Source organism: Cydia pomonella, chromosome 25 (genome assembly GCF_033807575.1).
Source record: "Cydia pomonella isolate Wapato2018A chromosome 25, ilCydPomo1, whole genome shotgun sequence".
NCBI classification, from domain to species: Eukaryota; Metazoa; Arthropoda; class Insecta; order Lepidoptera; family Tortricidae; genus Cydia; species Cydia pomonella.
This window is the reverse complement of record NC_084727.1, coordinates 1,309,867-1,324,700: the sequence shown is the minus strand read 5'-3', so window position 1 is coordinate 1,324,700 and position 14,834 is coordinate 1,309,867. Positions and strand designations below refer to the sequence as shown.

Genomic DNA, 14,834 nt, shown 5'->3' with positions numbered 1-14,834 from the left:
CCCAGTTCCAAAATACAGGGATCGGAAACCGGTATTTTTTGTATGGGACCGAAAATGGTATTTTTTCGTTCTTTGTTAATTATTTCATTTCTAATTGGGCAATCTAATAATACGAAGTCGTTATCTAAAAACACAACCGAGTCCTATATTTGGAGTATAAAATAAACCGAAATATATGTTTATTTCAAAGTTTTTCCAAAAAACCGGTTCCGATCCCTCCTTGAATAGCCTAATGTGTAAGTTAATAAAATTTCTTAACAGTATTCTCCTGATATCTAAATGACATTTTAAAATAACAACATATAAAATATGATTTAGCCGATATATGTAAAAATATCTAAAATTTTTGCCTGTATAAAAACACTAGTGTGAGCAAGATCTAAGAGTCCAATATCTCTGAAGACTCGGAACTATAAATTAGGCAGATTGCTTTAGACTAAGTTTTATGTGTAACTACTACTAGTTGCACATACTGCGCTTCTTAAACTGACGGAAGACATTAGGCGGGGCATGGAGAGTCAATTGGTCACGGTTCTTGTTCTAATTGATTTCTCTAACGCGTTCAACACCGTTGACCATGATATTCTCCTTGCTCTGTTCAAACTCATGAACATTTCGGAAACAGCCCTTAACTGGTTCGCAGCCTACCTGAGGGGCCGCCAGCAGGCAGTCCGAGTTGACCGGTCCTTGTCTGACTGGTGTGACCTGGTTACTGGCGTGCCTCAAGGAGGAATTTTATCCCCACTTCCATTTTCCGCCTTTATTAACTTTATTACACCTAACCTTTGCTGTACCTACCATCTGTATGCTTATGACCTGCAACTCTACGACCAGCGCCCCGTGACTGATCTTCAGATTTGCATTGACAACCTGGACCTTTCACATATCCAGCAGTGGTCAAACAAGTTCGAACTTATTGTAAATCCTTCCAAGTGCCAGGCCATTGTTATCGGTAGTTCCAGACAGCTTGCAAGAATAGACTTGGACGCGATAACACCAGTAAGTTTTGACGGCACTCCAATAAGGTTCAGTCAAAGTGTTAAAGATCTGAGTGTTCTTTTAGATAGTACTTTGAGTTGGAGAGCACAGGTTACTGAGATCAGTCGAAAGGTCATGGGTTCCCTTCACGCTCTTAATAAATTTAAGCACTTCCTGCCTATCTAAACCAAAGTTTTATTAATTAATTCCCTTATCCTGCCCATTATTGATTATGGTGATGTGTGTCCGGACTTAAATGAAGAACTTCTCGACAAATTGGATCGGCTACTCAATAACTGCATTCGCTTCATTTTTGCCTTCGTAAATATGATCATGTCTCATCTTTCCGTTCCCAGCTCGGCTGGCTCCCCATTCGTCAACGACGCAATGTTCGCATGTTGTGTACTCTTTTTTCTGTGTTAAATGATCCTCATTGTCCTGAATACCTTAAGTCTCTATTTCAATACTACGGCGTTACCCGGGACCGTCAACTTCGCTCTTCCGGCAATATTCTCTATCCATCCCTTTTCACCGCACTGGGTTCATGTCGAATTCGTTTTCCGTGCAGGCGGCCCGTCTTTGGAACGGACTTCCCTACGGCAGCAAAAATGCTCAAAATAAGTTTGCATTTAAAAAATCCTTACGTGCTTTCTTTGCTAGCAGAATGAAAAAATAATAATGTATGGGTAAGCTCTATATGTTTTGTCGTTATTTATGTATATATTATAAGAAATATAAGTATGTATATTTATGTAGGTATGTATGTATGTATTATGTATGTATGGTATGTTATTGTATTATATTTGGTTGTTGTTGTTAAAGTAGCACCGCCCACAATCTCTCTGTTTTGCCTAAAGGTTGACTGGTAGAGAATGCCTCATGGCATTAAGTCCGCATTTTGTACTATAAGGTTTTCTTTTGTGCAATACAAACTTACACACGGGCAAGGGCAACATCCGCTAGATGTACCCCTTACATTTCATTAAAGTGTCAAAAGGGACTCTACGTTTTGGCTTCGGCTCCGCGCACGCCTCCCAAAGGTCCGGAACACCATTGTTCCGGGATGGGAAAGACATACAAACTTGAAATTACAAATTTTAAAACAAATCTGTTTTATGCTTAAGATGCAATAGGTCAACCAATTTGAATCCTAGGCCACTATAGAACCTTGTCGCTTTAACTACTAGAAACTTGACACGCATCGGGTCTCTATTGTTTCCCATAAAGTTTTAAGTCATAATGTATTGTTTGTCCGCATTTTCGTTAGTCATAATTTGGTTTTTCTCAGAAACGCGTAACTTTTCAGGATTGCCATAAAACTAACCTAACCTAACCTAACCTATCTATAGGATAATCTAAGGAAATTCCTGAAAAGTTAACGGTTTCAGAGTTATGACTAATGATAATATGACTATCATTACATTATGACTTTCAATAATTATGTCAAACAAAGGGATCCGGACACGCATCACTCAATAAGCACTGTCGTAGAAGTCATTATGGCATGGTTCTATAGTGGCCTAGGAATCAAATTGGTTGACCGTACATAGTATTATGATGCCTGGTTGGAGTGGAGTGGTAACTTAATCATATTTTTTCAATGAATGGCCTGTAAGTATAAGCTAAAGTGGCCCATATTTTAATTACCTTGAAATTAAATGATCACCAAAATATCTACAGTTGTGTTTTTATTTATTGTGACTCTGTATATTTATATAAGTATACTGTACATCACTTACAAAAAATACACTGGTATGTGAATGTGACATTTTTCAAGAAAAATACACTAATTTACAATTAACAAGTAGCATAATTATTCTCTTCGAGCTCCTTCAGTTTCTGAACTGGTGTGAAAAACAGCTCCCTAGCGTGGTGCTAATGTTCCCTTTGCTCCCTATCTGTCTTCTAAGTTTACTAAAACAAAATAAAATCATATTAAAATGATGTAAATAGTCCAGATATTTGATATTTAATAAGCCCTACAATTGTAACAGTAATAGTTACAGTGATATACACTGCCAGGGCTACCGCTGCCGCAGGCTCAGGGTATTTAATGCAGGTACCTAGGTTTTAATATTTACCTAAATAAAAACATCGATTGTTTTATTCTAGTTACATTCAGTACAGTATAAGTATCTACTTACTGCTCGTTTGGTAAAACTCAAAAAATACGCAAGTAAACTTTTACTAAGCATACAAACCTTTATTTTAATTCAATCTATTTGTTTACATTACAGACGAAACAGACTAGAAAAGCCTGGTTTGGGCATACCTCTGCGGAATTCGATGTGATATAATTTTCGATTATACCTATTTACTTAATTTGCTTTTAAAGGTTGCTTATAGAAGCATTTGTATTAAATTTTATTGTGATATATCACTAATATTGAATTCCAACCGAAAAATCTGATAATATATTAAAATCCAGTAAAATTGTTCATCTAAATGCGAATATAAGTTGTTTATCTTAGTGTAATTTCATAAGTTATAAGTGTTCTTACTTATTGCTCATATCTATTTCTTGGTCTCTCTTTTTATTCATTGTAACCTTGATATATTTTATATTGTAATATCTTGTGTCACATGTGCTTTTGTATCTAGTGTGTACTTTGTAATTATATATACAGTTTCTATTTGTGAGTTCCTGTAATTGGCTCTGTACTACTATCAAAAAAGTTTAATGTATTTTTTAAAGCTGTTGGAATTCCTTGTATAAATAAATAAAAAATATGTATTTGCTACCTGCGGAAGCAATGATTTGGTTCAAACATTATTTTTTCCAGCATAGTCCGCTTCCAAATATTTATTGATCTCGTCTAAAAACTTGTTACCTAATCATATTGATTAACATCGTTTTTACTCCAGTTTAAATTGTCCTTCCCATAATAATAACAATTTCAAAATGTTTCGCGAGCGGCAATTTGAGTTGACGTACGAAGGGCGCGCTCAGCGGAAAAAAAATGTTTCGGTTAGATGTACATTGCTGCTTTTCTTAGCGCAATACTTGCTCTTTGAGTGTAGCCATACTTCAGTTTGCTTTACATTGCTACTGACAGACTTTGCTTGACAGACTATATGTTGATTGATTAATGTCTTAGAATTCGAATTAAGCCGTGGTCCTTATTTAGTAACCGTAGGTATTTAATAACGACCAGAGAAAGGGTTATTATTCAAGTAAATTTAACAAGAAAGTCATTTAATTGTACTTTTTCAGACGGTCAATAAAGTGAATATTACTAAAATAACCTAACTTTTAATCTTGTTATTTTTTTCTACAAAATATTTAAATATAAATTAAGGTGGTAAGGTTCGTTTGATGCAGGTACCTTACTCCATATAAAAATCAACTGCCAAAGAGACCACGATTTGACGCGAGATCTATAATAGTAGGTCTTGTCAGCAGACGCGGGAGCGGACACGACAAGGGCGGAAGCGGATATCGCAGCGGACGCGACAGCGTGCAGCGATCGGAATATCAGCACCCGTACGTATTGAAGAGTGTATAAGGTAAGTTGCCACGACTGGATTAGACTGTTAATTGCAATCAATAATGGTATTAATCGAGACTCAGATTTTTTCCAGAATATATGAGAACGTCACCCTGCAAAATGAAGGTTTTAGAGTTTTAAAGCTAACTTGGCATTTGCAATGACAAAGTGTAAAATTGCCATTACATTTTTTATACTAGGTGAATGTTTGTTTCACCTTGTATAACGTGTCTAAACTTTTTCATACCACTCAAAAAACCTGTTTTTATTTAAGTGTTGACCGTTAAAATTGTAAAACTTATAAGAATACGTGAATATTCGAAACATCATTCGCAGAAAATACTAGAGTCATCATGATCATAAATATTAATTAGATTTATTTATCTGCTGATAACGAAATTTCATCCGTACTTTATATCACGTACTCATATAAGTTATATTGAGTAATTGTCATTATTTTGGGCACATTGCGCTCTGTTATTACTCATACTTGATGCGCATGAATTTGCCCATGACATGGTACTAGTGTACCCATTTTTGTAAAAGTTTTCTGACAGATTCTAATGTCAGAATACTTGAATCCGCACTGGAGTAAAAAACTTGTATAGATTTAACACTAATATTACTTAACAAAATGTTAACGCTAATTATTTCAATGTTAATGTAGGTTCTTACACAAATGGCTGTGACTAGACTAAGAGAAAATGTAACATATAAACTTACCTAGTAATGTGAAAGCTTAAATTTTTGTGTATATACATATATTGCAGTACGTATTATTCATTATCCAACAGTAGGCGTATTTATAAACTTACCTAGTAATGTGAAAGGTTAAATTTTACTATGACTTTATCTCGTGATAAAATAACCGTCACTTTTTATTGGTATTGAAAGTGACGGACACTGTTTTATCACGCTGTCACGTAGACAAGAACGACCATCATAAACGTTCAGATCTAAGGTACTTCATCGACTCATGCATATTCGATATGTTGGCAGCCGATCGTAAAATCGGACCGGTTTTAACGGTAGTCACATTAAACTAATAGATATGTAGGACAGGCAACGAGACTATGATTTTCATGTTGCACGATATGCATAGGAATTTCATGATCTGCCGGATTTTATGATCGGCCACCGACAGATACAACACCCTCATACATTATACAATATTATAATCACCGACCGAAAAAAAACATATTTTCCTTTGTATATACATCTCTGTTGCTCACTTATAATTATATTGCCGTCGCACTCTCGCATATTCACGGCTTGAGTGTGACAGCAATAGAGTTGGGCGCGAGTGACCATTATGTGACAGGAAAATGTATTTTTTTACTCTGCTCGGTGACATGACCGCCCTTTAGGCCACGAATCGAACGTAAGCGCCGAGCGGCAAATCAAGGCCAAACATACATTATAATAGCCTGGATTTGCCGCTCGCCGCGCCACGCGCCGCTTGCGACCGGTCCGCGGCCTCACCACGAGGTAAAATAAGCGTGCCGTGTTTTCTTATTGTATACTCATTCATGTATGTATGTAAATCATTTTGCAAAGTGCACGCCAACACCTTCGCCCACATCTAAATTATATTAGGACGCACACAAACACATCAGAAGTAGGGGTAAGTACTTTTATCGTGTTTGTGTGCGAATTTGGACGTAAGGCGCGCACAATAAAATGGTTTGTATACGAATGATGAGGCCGTTGTGGGGTGTATTTATGCAAAGGATGTTTAACATTAAACGTTATTGTTTTTGTTATGCACTGGGCCTGCGTATTCTTTACCTTATATTATGGCTCTAGTAAGGGTGGTTGCAGACTAGCGTTTTATACGCACCTATAAAGTCGTTTTAGAAATGCTAGTCTGAAACGCCCTAAGGCGTGTAACAAGGTATCCCATGCTAAGACCACAAAAAACGCTACAAACTTTGGCTCCGGAAACCCAAACACAAACAATTATCCCATTGCCAAACTAACCATTTTTTACTTTTTCAGAATATGACTACATATGCCAGAACTACTTTCCATGTGAGTACACAGTTTAAAAAATGATTCAGATATGGTAGACCACGTATTGCAACTCACAACGTACCAGCAAATGTTAAAAAGTACGTGGTAACCATTGACATATATCTAAGGACTACAGCGGGCATTAAGAATGATACTAGTTCAGTGGTGTCACTTATCAATCAATCGCGTTGTGGCGTTAGACTGCACGATTGGCTCGAATACGTGTTGACATATATCTAAGGACGGGCCTTACGGGCAACGAGAATGGGGCCAGTATAGCGGTGGTTTTATGTAGATCATTTATGTACAGAACATTTTTTACTATGCACCACCCTTTACGAGTTATTTACGAAAAACTAAACCTTACGAAAAATTAAACAGGGACCTTTAAACAGTTTAAACCTTTAAACTTTGTAGATCGTCTGGCGGGTAGAAAGTCCCGACCGAATTGTCTGGTTTATTTTTTAGATATTATATTTTTACTTGTTAAAATTACAGCCTGCCTCAAAAACCTATTTTAGAATTTTCGAAAAATTACTTTGCACGCGTCTGGCAAGGTTAAAGACCCTAACAATTCGTCTGGCTTATATTTTTTACGACTATTTAGATATTTAATTTTGACTAGCAAAGAAGTTACAGTGCTGAGTTAGGGTATTATAGGAGAATTTTCAGGCAAATTTTCAGCTTGCCTCAAGGATCTACTCCGAGCTCCGTTTAGTTTAATGTTTTTTATTGTATCCCATGTAAGCGTGTTGGTGAAATACTGTTAGCTTATATGTGGTAAATAAATGAAATGAAAATGTCTACCAGCTCTCCGTCTAATATTTGGGGGTTGTAGCTTAACCTCTTTTTGTGTAAGGGGGGGCATGTCAACACAAACCCTTCTTTTATTAAAATTATTGATAAACTTTGCAAGGATCGCGCCCATACGGCCTTTACATCAGAGTTCTATTTGAGTATAATCATTGTCATACGGCCTTTACATCAGAGTTCTATTTGAGTATAATCATCGTCATACGGCCTTTACATCAGAGTTCTATTTGAGTATAATCATCGTCATACGGCCTTTACATCAGAGTTCTATTTGAGTATAATCATTGTCATACGGCCTTTACATCAGAGTTCTATTTGAGTATAATCATTGTCATACGGCCTTTACATCAGAGTTCTATTTGAGTATAATCATTGTCATACGGCCTTTACATCAGAGTTCTATTTGAGTATAATCATCGTCATACGGCCTTTACATCAGAGTTCTATTTGAGTATAATCATTATCATACGGCCTTTACATCAGAGTTCTATTTGAGTATAATCATTATCATACGGCCTTTACATCAGAGTTCTATTTGAGTATAATCATCGTCACCGGTTGTTCTCCATTTTCAGGGTTTAATTCAAAATATATTTTACAAACGAGAGCCTGCTACTGGGTTTCGAACTACAAAGAAAATTTTGAGAGCGCAAGAAAAAAATGCGAATCTATGGATTCAAGACTGATAGTCTTCGAAAACGCGTTTGAGTTTGAACTCATAGTGAAGTATGTCAAAAGTGTCATAGACAAGAATGATTATATTCTTTTCGGCTATAAAAAAAAGAACAACAAGTTTCGAGAATATTATACAGGTAAAATATACATTATAATATACATAGCCATCCAATATACATGGCATCCCAAACTAGAGGCCTTATCTGGTTTGGGATGCCACATGCGTTGACCCCCTCGCGCCGTCCCACCATCCGGGCACCAGCGGTGATGCTGGGTGTGCCACGTCCGCGGCCGAAAACCTCAAACACCGAAGATATGCCTCCCTCGACAGTAGCTACATTTTCGAGGCATTTGGGGTCAAAACGCTGGGGCCGTGGGGGTCAAGCGCGCGTCGGCTTTACAAGGACGTAGCGCCTTATAGATGCCACAGGTGACCAGAGGGCTGGCCAGTATTTTACCCAAAGGATAAGTATTGCCACCCAACGGGGCAATGCGGCCAGCATTCTGGGCACACTGTGGCATCTATAAGGCGCTACGTTTTACTAGTAAAAAGTAAAGTAAAGTAAAAATTGTTTATTTCAAAAAATATTCACTTGGATACAGTTTTTACTGACCTCCACACTAGGCTTTGCCTGTCCCGTGGAGGAGAGAATGATAACCCTAAATATCTAGTAATACAATAATGCTAATAATATAATACTGTTTTAATCATTTATAAGTCCTTTACTTTAAGTTTATTTGTAGTTTATATATTATTTTTTTAAGGTTATTTACAGTTGATGCTGTCAAATCTCGCCTTAAGATTGGTTTTAACGGTTTCTAAAATATTGTTTGGTGTAGGTACCCAGTGTACCCACTAAGTGTATTTGTTTCGGCTGGTATTTAACTGATCACTGTCGGTATCCCAATGCTCTAACTGGAGGGGTATAAATCTGTTAATTTTCGCCCTGAGGGTCGCGAAATTGGAATCTCGACACAACGCGAATTTCAATTATTTTGTGGTGAGCGTTCCGACCTTCACAAAGGAGGAGTTTTGGCCGAAGGGTGTCAAGTTTCGGCGATTCCCCGGCCGGCTCCCTGACACAGCCGGGTTGCGAAATGCATACATACATACATACATACATATAATCACGCCTATTTCCCGAAGGGGTAGGCAGAGACCACGGATTTCCACTTGCTACGATCCTGACATACCTCTTTCGCTTCCTTCACTTTCATGACATTCTTCTTTTTTTTTTTTTTCTTTTTTCGCAGCCCTAGTGTGTGTTTTAGTTTTTAAGATATATTTTATGATATGTATGGTAGTTTTAAGGTATTTATATATGGGCCACAGTTGCCTGAAAATAAAGATTTTCATTTCATTTCATATATATTTTCACAATTATTTAAGTCATAATTTTAGGCCAACGAACAATCCCAACGTACACTGTCGTCAGAAATGTTCATGTTGCTTAGAGTCAGACTAAGAACTTGGCAGCGATTTTGTAAGCCCAGCGTCTGCAAGTGTTAGGTAAACGTCATAATTTCATAGAAGTTTGACAACTAGGTACAATGTATGTTAATAGAATATGGAGTATTGAGTTTAAAATAACACTTGCACTATCGGAGCTGTCAAAATCGCTGCCAACTTATTTTGGTCACACTCCTTTGGTTATTATCCGTCCGCGCCAATACATGTGCTGACAAGTGCGAGCCAAATGCACGATAGCTATAGTCTGTGAGATTCACACGTTTGACACATGACAACGCCCAAGGTATCAGGGGGCCTACCGCGAAACACTTTTGACGTGTTACCTCTCTGTCGCACTTGTAAATTTGTACGTAAGTGTGACAGGGAGGCAACACGTCGAACGTGATTCGCGGAAGGCCCTCTGGGACTATTTTGTGTGGAATTTAATAAGCTTTAATGTTGCCTTACACCGTATTTTCATAGAGAACGTAGATTTAGAGTAAAACACGAATTTCTCCAGGATGGTACACATTTTCCAAGATGGCTGTGACCAAATGTCAAATGGTGTGGACACGAAAAAGGGGGGCCTTTAATTTACGTATGTATGTAAATTGCCAAATTTCCAGACTGTTTAGTATTCCGCCTGTAACTTATTTGTAGCTATGCTAACTTATTTGATTTAGTGCGGCTACTGGCCGATGACTCGAAACGTCATGAAAAGGAAATAAATTAAATCAGTGTCAAACTAATCACTGGTGAAATAAAATATATTCTCCTATAAAAACCCAGTTAAATAGTATAGTTTTATTACAAACTATCTAAATAGTAAAACCGTGCTAAGTGAACTCTGATTTGGACGTACGAGCATCAGCTGCCGGTCTAAAACTAAATAATAATAAATATACAAGGAAGCCACCATCAGCAGAGGCCTCTGCCAGCTGATCCAGGACCCGCAGTCGGCAAGCCAAACTATTTTCATTTGGGTTAGCATATTAATTAAGGAAGCAAAACTTACAGTCCACTGGCTTTATGCCACACAGACTGTTCTAGAGATTCCGAGGTTGTTTCTATTCCGATTGAGCAATAATATAAACGAAACAAAGTTGCAAAAATCGGCTGTAAAATCGTTTCGACTAATTCGTTTATAATCGCTACATTTGACAAACGATTCGCCTCATCACCACAAACTTCAAGAGACAACTGTCGAATGTGTGAACGTACATCTCGCAGACTGTATGAAACGCGTTTAGCCACCATTTTGGAGTCAACGGCCGGTAGTCCGCGTGCTACTTGTAAAGTTCAGCTATCCCTTTAGAAGCGCTGATGAAATCACCGTACACTGTCTTGTACTAACCGTACAATTTTAGTCGTATCTGAAGCTTATAATTAAAGAAGATAATAAAATCACTGTACACTGTCTCGTATTAACCGTACAAAGCTCGCAATACCTTGAGACTGGTGAAATAGTCCCACTGGACTGGAGCCAATTTTTTTTAAAGGATTGAAGTAAATAATAAAATAGGTATCATTCTGACGACAGTGTACCTTGAACGCACTAGGTTCGAATTTGCATAAGAGTCGCAAACAAATGCGTGAAATAAAACTATTGCAGATAGAACTGAGGATGATATAAAGTACACATTAAAAAGGCATCCAGAGAGTGAACGTTGGACACGCTGGCTTGGCGCTGAACGTGACGCATACTGTATGGTCGGCGTTCTGTATCACAACCTCGAAGCTATAAGCGCGGGCTGTGAACAATATTATTTCTACTTTATTTGCAAGCGTACTTTATATGCGTCTAATTAAGGTGTATGATTTGCATCACAACCTATTCCGAATTTAAAAAAAAATTACTCACTTTGTATGTGAAAAAAATGTGATTTCACGATTAACTTGAGACACCTAATATAATGATATCATTATTCCTTTGGTTTCTTTTATAAATACCATATAATCATTGCCCGTATACTTCATGCCGTAGACGGAAAAATCACGTCACGCAACAGAGTATGAATCATTGGATTTATACTCTGTAACTGTATCCAATTAGTATTTTACTTGAAAATAAGTACAGAATCGTCTCATTTTCATCTTATTGCCACTCAACTAAATAATAGATTATTAGTTCAAGACATTATTTTTTTCATCCAAGTTCAAGGAAATTAATGTCTGTAAAAATATGCATTATATGCTCCTTAATTCTGAATTTATTTGGTTGCTCTCGCTTGCTTGGTTTAGCTGCAATAACAGTTTAAAAATTACCTTGATTTTTTGACATTTTCGTGGATAAGTCCGAAACAAAAGAAGATCGAAGGCTGATATTACGCATACAGTGTTCTTAGGACCTGCCACTACTGCACCTCAAATTACAACCAAATCCCTTGCGGGGGCCAATCTTCTTAGCTTAGCTTGCTAGACCCTTTATTCGATAGCGAAACGTGACGAACGCGTTTGCGTTAAGTCTCATTTTGTATGGGATTTTGAGTTTCCAAAACGTCCCGCTTGGCGCGCTGTTTCTAAAGCCCATACAAAATCAGACTTAACGCAAATGCGTACGCCATGTCCATGTCACGCTATCGAATAAATTTACACTAGGGGTTCTGATGAGGAAAGTTTTAGTGCCATAGAAAAAAAAATCTTGTCAAAATATGTTTTCATCTACTTTTTCCTAATTAGACCATCAATTAGGAAACCGGTTAAATTTCTAAACCGTTATCATGAACTTGGCACACAACCTATTAATTTCGGTTTCGCTCGAAAAACCGTTATTTTTAAACCGGTTTTTATTAGAGCAGTTCCTGTAAAATTAACCGGTTTAGAGCAATAAAAACCTGTTTCTTCCTATGTGTCTATGTTTTACATGGTACATGGTCGGCCGTTTTGTCGCTCGTCGAATAAACCAGTTTTTAGGTTACAATATAGTTTTTAAATTGTTCGCGTTCTTATAACAGTTCTGAGGAAAACCGAAATAAACCGGTATTTACCGGTATTTTATAAACCGGTTTCGAGCCTTGTACCAAATATGTCAAACGGCTTAAACGGATCTCTACTATTTTTTTTAGATCCTGTAGGAATGCATAATCTGCATGAACATTGAACATTGTCGCACATTGTTCAACAAAATATGGTAAGTACGTAGTTTGCTAATAAGACGTGCAGCAGAAATAGCATGAAGATAATCCGTCACAATGAGTTTTTGGATGGAGATGTGTGCAAATTGGGTTCCTTAAGGGGAAAACTTTACTGTAAAGTGAAGACAAAAACGCAAGATTCTGTACCTCTAGTGTAAATTTAATTGACATCATAACGTGACGAACGCGTTTGCGTTAAGTCTCATTTTGTATAGGATTTTGAGTTTCCAAAACGTCCCGCTTGGCGCGCTCTTTCTAAATCACATACAAAATGAGACTAAACGCAAACGCGTACGTCACGTTTCGAAATCGAATTTATTTACACTAGGGGTACAGATCTTTGTGTAGTAAATTTTCTTGCCTAAGGAACTATGTATAGGTAATTATTTGGTATATTTTATATGTAGGTCATTAGAGAGAGATAGGACCAGACTAATCGTCTTTTCGCTGCGCAAATTTCATCGAAATTGTTAGAGCCGTTTAAGGACCCCCAAAATATATATATATATATATAATTAGCATTATAATTTATATAAACTAAATAATAGACACTAGGAATATTACTAGCAAAGAAAGACCGTACAGATTTCTTAAACGCAAATTTATTAAATATGTGTAATTTTAATAACTTAACAACAACATTTTATTCGTTTTGTAACATTGCATCAATGATTGTGGTGCCTCAAAAGACTAAAACTATACATAAACCTCGTTTAATTAACATTACAAAAAATTAATTCAGCCTATCCCCCTTAACTCCCTAAATTCCCCCCTAAAATAAGGAATAAGCAATTTATAATTTTGACCACCTGTCTGGCCTAGTGGGTTAGTGACCCTGCCTATGAAGCCGATGGTCCCGGGTTCAAATCCTGGCAAGGGCATTTATTTGTATGATGAGCACGGATATTTGTTCCTGAGTCATGGGTTTTTTTCTATGTATTTAAGTATATATAAATATTTATAAAATATATATATCGTCGTCTAAGTACCCACAACACAAGCCTTATTGAGCTTACTGTGGGAGTCAATTTGTGTAATAATATCCCCTATAATATATAATAATATATAATTTGTATATACAGATGTCAATCACAATGAAAAATCAATGATGATCAACTCTGTCCAACGTGGGACATATCTTTGGATTGCAGGTCCAATACGTAACCAATAGGGTTGTTTCCATCTACAAATCTTAGGGCAGAATTGTATCCCAATAAATTCTTTTGGATTATAAGAACATGTTAAACTACTTTTAGGGGACCTGTAATGATTATATTTTTATAAATATTGAATTTAAAATATCTTTTGGCACACGTCACGTGACCAAACTCGAAACGTCATTGAAGATTCTGATGACGTCACAACTCTCGGATTGACACTGTTGACAGTTAGGCGATAAACAACAAATGAAAAATGTCAGTTGACAGTTCGTATCTTCTAGGTGTGTATGTAGTCATGTGTCAAACCGTAAATTGTGACGTCACACAATTTTCAAAGAGCGTTTTGGGCGCGAAAGCATCTGTCTAAATATATTTTGTTAATTTAACATATTTAAAGCTGTTTTTAGTATAAAAGTTGAATTTTAGGGCAACTTTTAGTTAATATAGAACGTAATACAAGCGTTTCAAAAAATTGGAAACAACCCTATTGCGCCAGCTGACCATCTGTCATTCACTGCGAATTTAAACCATTTCAACTGTGACAACGTCACAAACGGCATCTGCACTTGGGGTTTACAACCTTAACCAACTCTGAGGACATGCGTCAGCGCATGACTTGCCTCCCAACCACACAACAAATGGTTGTGTTAAGCCGGCTCGAGAAACAATAAAAAAGAAAAATAAATAATTAAATTTGCCTTTTTGGTCGAAATGAAATGTCAATTGCATACAATTTTGACAAATCTCGCATGTTGGTTTGTATCGAATGATACGGATATAGGCCCCCGACTCTAGTTTGTCTCTGAATTAAAAAAAAAAAGGATGAGTGACATGGGTGAAAAAAGTTTTCTTTACGGAGGGTGGAGATAAGGAACGAAATCTCCATGTACCAGAAAGTGTCATCAAAAAACCTTAAATAGGTGGCGCTACAATACCTAGAGTACTGGAACAAAAAATCAAATCATAGACAGCGCAATTCACTCCGTCAATAACGCCTAGGTTCTTAGCTACTCTGGAGAGATTTGGAACTATTATTTATAGCTGACAGGTGGACACTTTTGCAACAGTTCTACCATAAGAGATTTCACTCCTTTTAATCCACACTCCATAGTTTTCATTTACC

At 37.0% G+C, this 14,834-nt stretch overlaps 1 long non-coding RNA gene across 1 annotated transcript; it reads left to right on the top strand.

Annotated features, from left to right (window-relative positions):
• The first annotated feature begins 6,177 nt into the window (after nt 1-6,177).
• On the top strand, nt 6,178-11,342 carry LOC133531449 (uncharacterized). Its single transcript, XR_009801539.1, has 3 exons — nt 6,178-6,497; nt 7,868-8,104; nt 11,030-11,342. It is a non-coding gene; the product is annotated as an uncharacterized LOC133531449 (long non-coding RNA).
• The last annotated feature ends 3,492 nt before the right edge of the window (nt 11,343-14,834 follow it).